This window comes from Aptenodytes patagonicus, chromosome 1 (genome assembly GCF_965638725.1).
Source record: "Aptenodytes patagonicus chromosome 1, bAptPat1.pri.cur, whole genome shotgun sequence".
NCBI lineage: Eukaryota > Metazoa > Chordata > Aves > Sphenisciformes > Spheniscidae > Aptenodytes > Aptenodytes patagonicus.
The window spans coordinates 10,930,939-10,938,443 of record NC_134949.1 but is presented as its reverse complement, the minus strand read 5'-3'; positions in this window follow the sequence as shown (position 1 = coordinate 10,938,443).

Genomic DNA, 7,505 nt, shown 5'->3' with positions numbered 1-7,505 from the left:
AACATTCTTGTTTCCTTCTCATATTTATATCTTCTTTGCACTTTAAACAAAGGCTCTGTCCAATTTATGCCTATGATGTTGTACAGAGGGCAAGATGGGTATTGAGTTTCAGCATGGACTAGAGTAAGAAAAATCTATCATTAATCCATTTTCATAGGTCTCATGGTAAAAAAAAGTCACGGTAAAAAAAAGTCACTGATAGAAAAAGAAAGTCACATACATCTTACGTTACCTCACATTCATCTTTCTAGCACTGACTGTAAATGCTGCTCTGTGGTTATGAAATTTATTAACTTATTTGCTAGAAAAGTGTTCTGAGAAACTTCATGAGTCACCGAACAGCTTACAGTTTCTTGTGATTGCTGGGGCATATGTTTTTGTGACAGGCAACACTTACACTACCAAACACAGCTGTTTAAAAAACAGTGTAAAATGTGCAGGTGCATGATGGACAAAAAAGAAAAAGAGAAAAAAAGGAAAAGAAGCCCCTCCCTGCTCCGAAACATCTTTGGCAATTTTTGTCTTTTTCTACCAGGAGTCTCTCAATATTCCTCAATTTTAAAAACCTGCACCTGGGGTCTGAGAAGATCAGCTTTCTTTTTTTTTTTTTTTAAAAAAAGCTTTTCTTCATAGAAAAATAGGAAGAAATTGGACTTTAAAAGCTAAGAAACCAAGTCACTCAACAAAAGAGAATCTCAAACTTACCTGATAATTTTTTTATAAAAAACATTGTGCTTTTATTGGATTAAAGTACTGCAACTATCACTCGATGTGAGAATGAATTTAACCTAGATAACTGAACCTACCAATTTGCATAGACAATAGACAATAAAGGTTCAAACATGTTTTCAAGTTTAATATATGGGGTTTTTTAAGCTGATTAACTGTCATTAAAACAATTATGCCTGGTATTAGTCTGTAGTGATTCTGTCCAACAGAGGTTTAACACCATAAATTGCTTATTTATGAATATAATAGTTTACATTTCAGAAGCAGATTTGTCTTCTCTGGTATGGAGATGGGGGTCGGACCCACATTTTAGGGCATGACATGGAATAACTCTCTGATACCATGAACAGTTAGTAACTCCAAGCAGACCCGCCGATGGTCTTAAACAACATACTCCACATCTGTCCTTTCAAGCTTCTCCCCCAGCTCCCAAGAGCTGAGAGACTAGAGTTCATTCTAGTCATTCTTTCACACCACCTAAATGTGTCCTAAGCTTTATGGATGATTAGATTTCTGGGGTATTTACCTTCTTTGCATATGTGTAAAAATAAAACCTAAGCCTTTACTTTGGGGTTTTTGACAATTAGATAAAAACCTGGAGGATCTGAAAGATCAAAGTTTTCCTTTTCCCCGTGCGTACTGCTTACTCTTTTTTGGGGAAGTGAACTCTTAATACTGAACATGACGTTATCTAATGGAAATACTGACTTCTTTCCACTCCCCTAAAATATAAATAAACTAGAGATCAACTCATGCAGCAGGGAAATACCCTTAAGAAAAGTCTTCAACCACTTTTGTAGAACTGGAAACCAATTATAAGTTGTCAGTGCAGGTGCAATACGCCATAAAGCCCAGGTGTCCCATATGCTGCTTGTTCAATGCCCATGGCCACGGCTGAGGTGCGAAGGCCGAGGAGAGGGACCAGCAGCTCCGCTCACCCGAGGCCCCTCCCAGCAGCACAATGCGTTGGATGAACGGGCGCTGAGTATGCACACTCGGGAGTCATCGGTGGGCTCACGTGGAGTGGGACAGACCTTTATCTGTGGATTAACTTCACAGGCTTTATTGTATCTGAAATGTTAAGAAGTGCAGTTCTATAACTGTATTGGGTTTGCGCGGCAAGTTTTTGGTAGTGGGGGGCTACAGGGGTGGCTTCTGTGAGAAGCTGCTAGAAGCTTCCCCTGTGTCTGATAGAGCCAATGCCAGACAGCTCCAAGATGGACCCGCCTCTGGCATAACATATTTAAGAAGGGGGAAAAAAAACCTGTGCAACAGCAGCCAGAGGGAGGAGTGAGAATATGTGAGAGAAACAACTCTGCAGACACCCAGGTCAGTAAAGAAGCAGGGGGAGGAGGTGCTCCAGGCACCAGAGCAGAGGTTCCCCTGCAGCCTGCGGTAAAGACCATGGTGAGGCAGGCTGTCCCCCTGCAGCCCATGGAGATCCACGGTGGAGCAGATATCCACCTGCAGCCTGTGGAGGATGCCACGCTGGAGCAGGAGGGTGCCTGAAGGAGGCTGTGACCCCATGGAAAGCCAGCACTGGAGCAGGCTCCTGGCAGGACCTGTGGCCCCATGGAGAGAGGAGCCCACGCTGGAGCAGGTTTGGTGGCAGGACTTGTGACCCCGTGGGGGACCCACGCTGGAGCAGTCTGTTCCTGAAGGACTGCACCCCATGGAAAGGACCCACGCTGGAGCAGTTCATGAAGAACTGTAGCCTGTGTGAAGGACTCACGTTGGAGAAGTTCATGGAGGACTGTCTCCTGTGGGAGGGACCCCACTCTGGAGCAGGGGAAGAGTGTGAGGAGTCACACAACATGTGATGAACTGACCGCAACCCCCACTCCCCATCCCCCCGTGCCGCTGTGGGGGAGGAGGCAGAGAAAATCAGGAGTGAAGTTGAGCCCGGGAAGAAGGGAGGGGTTGGGGGAAGGTTTTTTTAAGATTTGGTTTTATTTCTCATTATCCTACTCTGATTTAATTGGTAATAAATTAAATCAATTTCCCCAAGTCAAGTCTGTTTTGCCCGTGATGGTAATTGCTGAATGCTCTCTCCCTGTCCTTACCTCGACGCACAAGCCTTTTGTTATATTTTCACTCCCTTGTCCAACTAAGGAGGGGGAGTGATAGAGCAGCTTTGGTGGGCACCTGGCGTTCAGCCAGGGTCAACCCACCACACTTTTCTAAAAATAAACAAACAAACAAACTGGAAGAGTTATTTCATAGCCTTTACCTAGCAAGTCACAAACATGACTGATCTCTTTGGAAAGAGCCTGGCTTCACAGTGGAGCTGTTAGATACATCATCACCTTTCCTTACACTGCACTATAATTTCACAAATTATTTATCAGCCTTCATTTGTGGATTACATCAGACCTCTGTACTTCATACAAACTCAAATACATTTATTTCCTCAGATGTATTAGAGACAAATGATTTGTTAGAATCATAGAATCATAGAATAGTTTGGGTTGGAAGGGACATTTAAAGGTCATCTAGTCCAACCCCCCTGCCGTGGGCAGCGACATCTTCAACTAGATCAGGTTGCTCGGAGCCCCGTCCAACCTGACCTTGAATGTTTCCAGGAATGGGGCATCCACCACCTCTCTGGGCAACCTGTGCCAGTGTTTCACCACCCTCAGCCTAAAAAATTTCTTCCTTATAGCTAGTCTAAATCTACCCTCTCTTAGTTTAAAGCCATTCCTCCCTTGTCCTGTCGCAACAGGCCCTGCTAAAAAGTTTGCCACCATCTTTTTTGTAAGCCCCCTTTAAGTACTGATAGGCTGCAAGAAGGTCCCCCCGAAGCCTTCTCTTCTCTAGGCTGAACAGCCCCAACTCTCTCAGCCTTTCTTCATAGCAGAGGTGTTCCATCCCCCTGGTCTTTTTCGTGGCCCTCTTCTGGACACGCTCCAACAGGTCCATGTCTTTCTTATGCTGGGGGCTCCAGAGCTGGACGCAGTACTCCAGGTGAGGTCTCACCAGAGCAGAGTAGAGGGGCAGAATCACCTCCCTCGACCTGCTGGCCACGCTGCTTGTGATGCAGCCCAGGATACGGTTGGCCTTCTGGGCTGTGAGCGCACATTGCTGGCTCATGTCCAGCTTTTCATCCACCAGTACCCGCAAGTCCTTCTCGGCAGGCCTGCTCTCAATCCCTTCATCCCCCAGCCTGCACTGATACTGGGGGTTGCCCCGACCCAGGTGCAGGACCTTGCACTTGGCCTTGTTAAACCTCATGAGGTTCACACAGGCCCTCTTCTCGAGCTTGTCCAGCTTCTCTGGATGGCATCCCATCCCTCAGGCATGTCGACCGCACCACTCAGCTTGGTGTCGTCTGCAAACTTGCTGAGGGTACACTCGATCCCACTGTCTCTGTCTAACTGATGAAGATATTAAACAGTACCGGTCCCAATATGGACCCCTGCAGGATGTCACTGTCCAACCTCCATCTGGACATTGAGCTGTTGACCACTACCCTCTGGATGCGACCATCTAACCAATTCCTCACCCACCGGACAGTCCACCCATCTCTCTCCAGTTTAGAGAGAAGGATGTTGTGGGGGACCGTGTCAAAGGCCTTACAGAGGTCCAGATAGATGACATCTGTAGCCCTTCCTGTGTCCACTGATGTAGTCACTCCACCCTAGAAGGCCACTAGGTTAGTCAGGCAGGACTTGCCCTTGGTGAAGCCATGCTGGCTCTCTCGAATCACCTCCCTGTCCTCCATGTGCCTTAGCATAGCTTCCAGGAGGATCTGTTCCATGGTCTTCCCAGCACAGAGGTGAGACTGACTGGCCTGTAGTTCCCCGGGTCTTCCTTTTTTCCCTTTTTAAAAATGGGGATTATATTTCCCCTTTTCCAGTCAGTGGGAACTTCTCCGGACTGCCACGACTTCTCAAATATGATGGATAGTGGCTTAGCAACTTCATCCACCAGCTCCTTCAGGACCCATGGATGAATCTTATCAGGTCCCATGGACTTGTCCACCTTCAGGTGCCTTAGATGGTCTTGAACCTGATGTTCTCCCACAGTGGGCAGCTCTTCATTCTCCCAGTCCCTGCCTTTGCCTTCTGCAGCTTGGGCGGTGAGGCTCGAGCACTTGCCAGTGAAGACCGAGGCAAAAATGTCATTGAGTACCTCTGCCTTCTCTGTGTCCTGGGTAACCAGGTGTCCCGTTTTGTTCCGGAGAGGGCCCACATTTTCCCTTGTCTTCCTTTTATCCCTGACATATCTATAGAATCTTTTCTTGTTGCCCTTGACGTCCCTGGCCGGATTTAATTCTATCAGGGCTTTAGCTTTCCTAACCTGGTCCCTGGCTGCTCGGACAATTTCTCTGTATTCCTCCCAGGCTACCTGTCCTTGCTTCCACCCTCTGTAGGCTTCCTTTTTGTGTTTGAGTTTGTCAGGAGCTCCTTGTCCATCCATGCAGGCCTCCTGGCGTTTTTGCCTGACTTCCTCTTTGTTGGGATGCATCGCTCCTGAGCTTGGAGGAGGTGATCCTTGAATATTACCCAGCTTTCCTGGGCCCCTCTTCCCTCCAGGGCTTTGTCCCATGGCACTCTACCGAGCAGATCCCTGAAGAGGCCAAAGTCTGCTCTCCTGAAGTCCAGGGTAGTGAGCTTGCTGTGCGCCCTCCTCGCTGCCCTAAGGATCTTGAACTCCACCATTTCATGGTCACTGCAGCCCAGGCTGCCCTTGAGCTTCACATTCCCCACCAGCCCCTCCTTGTTGGTGAGAACAAGGTCCAGCATAGCACTTCTCCTCGTTGGCTCCTCTGTCACTTGGAGAAGGAAGTTATCATTGATGCATTCCAGGAACCTCCCGGATTGCTTATGCCCTGCCGTGTTGTCCCTCCAACAGATGTCGGGGTGGTTGAAGTCCCCCATGAGGACCAGGGCTTGTGAGCGTGAGGCTGCTCCTATCTGTCTATAGAGGGCCTCATCCGCTCGGTCTTCCTGGTCAGGTGGCCTGTAGCAGACGCCCACTGTAATGTCACCTGTCCCTGCTTTCCCTTTAATCCTGACCCATAAGCTCTCGGTCGTCTCCTCATCCCTCCCCAGGCAGAGCTCCATGCACTCCAGCTGGTCATTGACATAGCGAGTGACACCCCCTCCTTGTCTCCCCTGCCTGTCCTTCCTAAAGAGCCTTCATCCCTCCATTTGCTTTGGAAAGAGGCAGGAATACAGCTGGAGTATTTTCTTTACAATCTTTGCAATAGGGATATGGAATTGTTACAAAGAACAAAGCTCACAATGTTTCATCACACTTTTAGTAGTTATTTCATTTCCCTGTGAAGGCTTGATGTGTCACCAAGTGCCACATAAGTCCTGAGATGTCATAATAATTCAAATAGGAGTTTACTCATAATTTTGCCATTTGTTGAAATAACTTCAAAAATTCTCATAGAGAACACACTTTTTCCTTTTTTTTTCCTTTTTTGGCATGAGGAAAATTGCAATAGCTCATTTTGAGAGTTTAAGGTATCATTCTTAAAAAAGTTTTTTTTCTTTTTTTTTTTTTTAAAGCATGAATATATGCAACCCCACAATAGTAAAAGACAAAATTAGCAGTGATATCTCCAGCATAAAGTAGCTTTGAAAAGGAGCATAACAGAACTCCCACTGCAGACATCAATGTATTAGCTGTTAAATATTTTTATTCCGTGAGAGTATTTAAACACATACTTGGTTTTATGCATGTGCAATGTTCCCCCCAGCAATATAATAAAACAAGTGCTAAATTTAAAGCAAGTGCTTCAGTTCTATGGTTTTCAGACAATTGACTGCAACAATTGTTTGGTGGAGCAACCAGATGGCACTACTAGAGACCTCAGAAAGCTTTTCCATAAATACCATTTCTACTTTCAGAACAAATGTTTCTTGAATTTCCACAACCAGAAATGAAGATGAAGCTTGTGTCCTTTAATTGTTACAACCTACTATTAGTCATACAAAAGAGGTAGTGAGAGAGCCTGCCACATATATTCTACCTCTATCAATCACAGTTGCTGAGTCAAACGGACAATCAGCTTTTTAATCCACTCGGCATAGTGCTATCATCCACAGCAGTATAACAAAAAGACAAAAATTCTTCAGCTTTGCTCTGCTTGGGAGAAAAAAAGAAAAAAAACCCCACATAATTTTCTTCTAATATCCATAATTAATAACTGTACAGACTTCAATTCATGTTTTACTAGTTGAAATATATAAAAATATTATATTCAGCAAACGTTCTTTCTTCTCAAGCTCTATCATGTTTTCTTAAGGTTAGGTCAACAATAATGGAACCCAAGATGAAAGACAAATCACCTTTAAAAATATTAATCATGAATTGTAAGAAAACATGAGACAAAATATCAGTGAAGTCACTTAAAAAATATTCAGATGATTTTATAGTCCGTTTCCCAACAGCTGCATCTGGTTCTATTTCATATAATGCAAGTTGGACATCTATAACCTCTGGGTTCATAACAGATGTTGTCATGAAATTGAACATTTTTACATAAGCAAAATCTAAACAAATTAATTTCAGGCCACCCAATGTTTCCAAAAGGCAATTGCCTGGCACTGCCAAAGATTGTATTACTCTATGCAAAACTATATCCAGACACTCTAGACATACTTTTCAAATTTTATTATTTGTGGTTTTAATTATGAATTTAATCTGTCAGGTTTTCCTCTGACCAGTGGTGAGTAATGTCATCAAGTACAGAGACTGAGACGAGTTCTGCTGTGTATTTGTGTGTAGAAATGTTTGAAAGATGCCTGCAGCCGCTGCAAGCA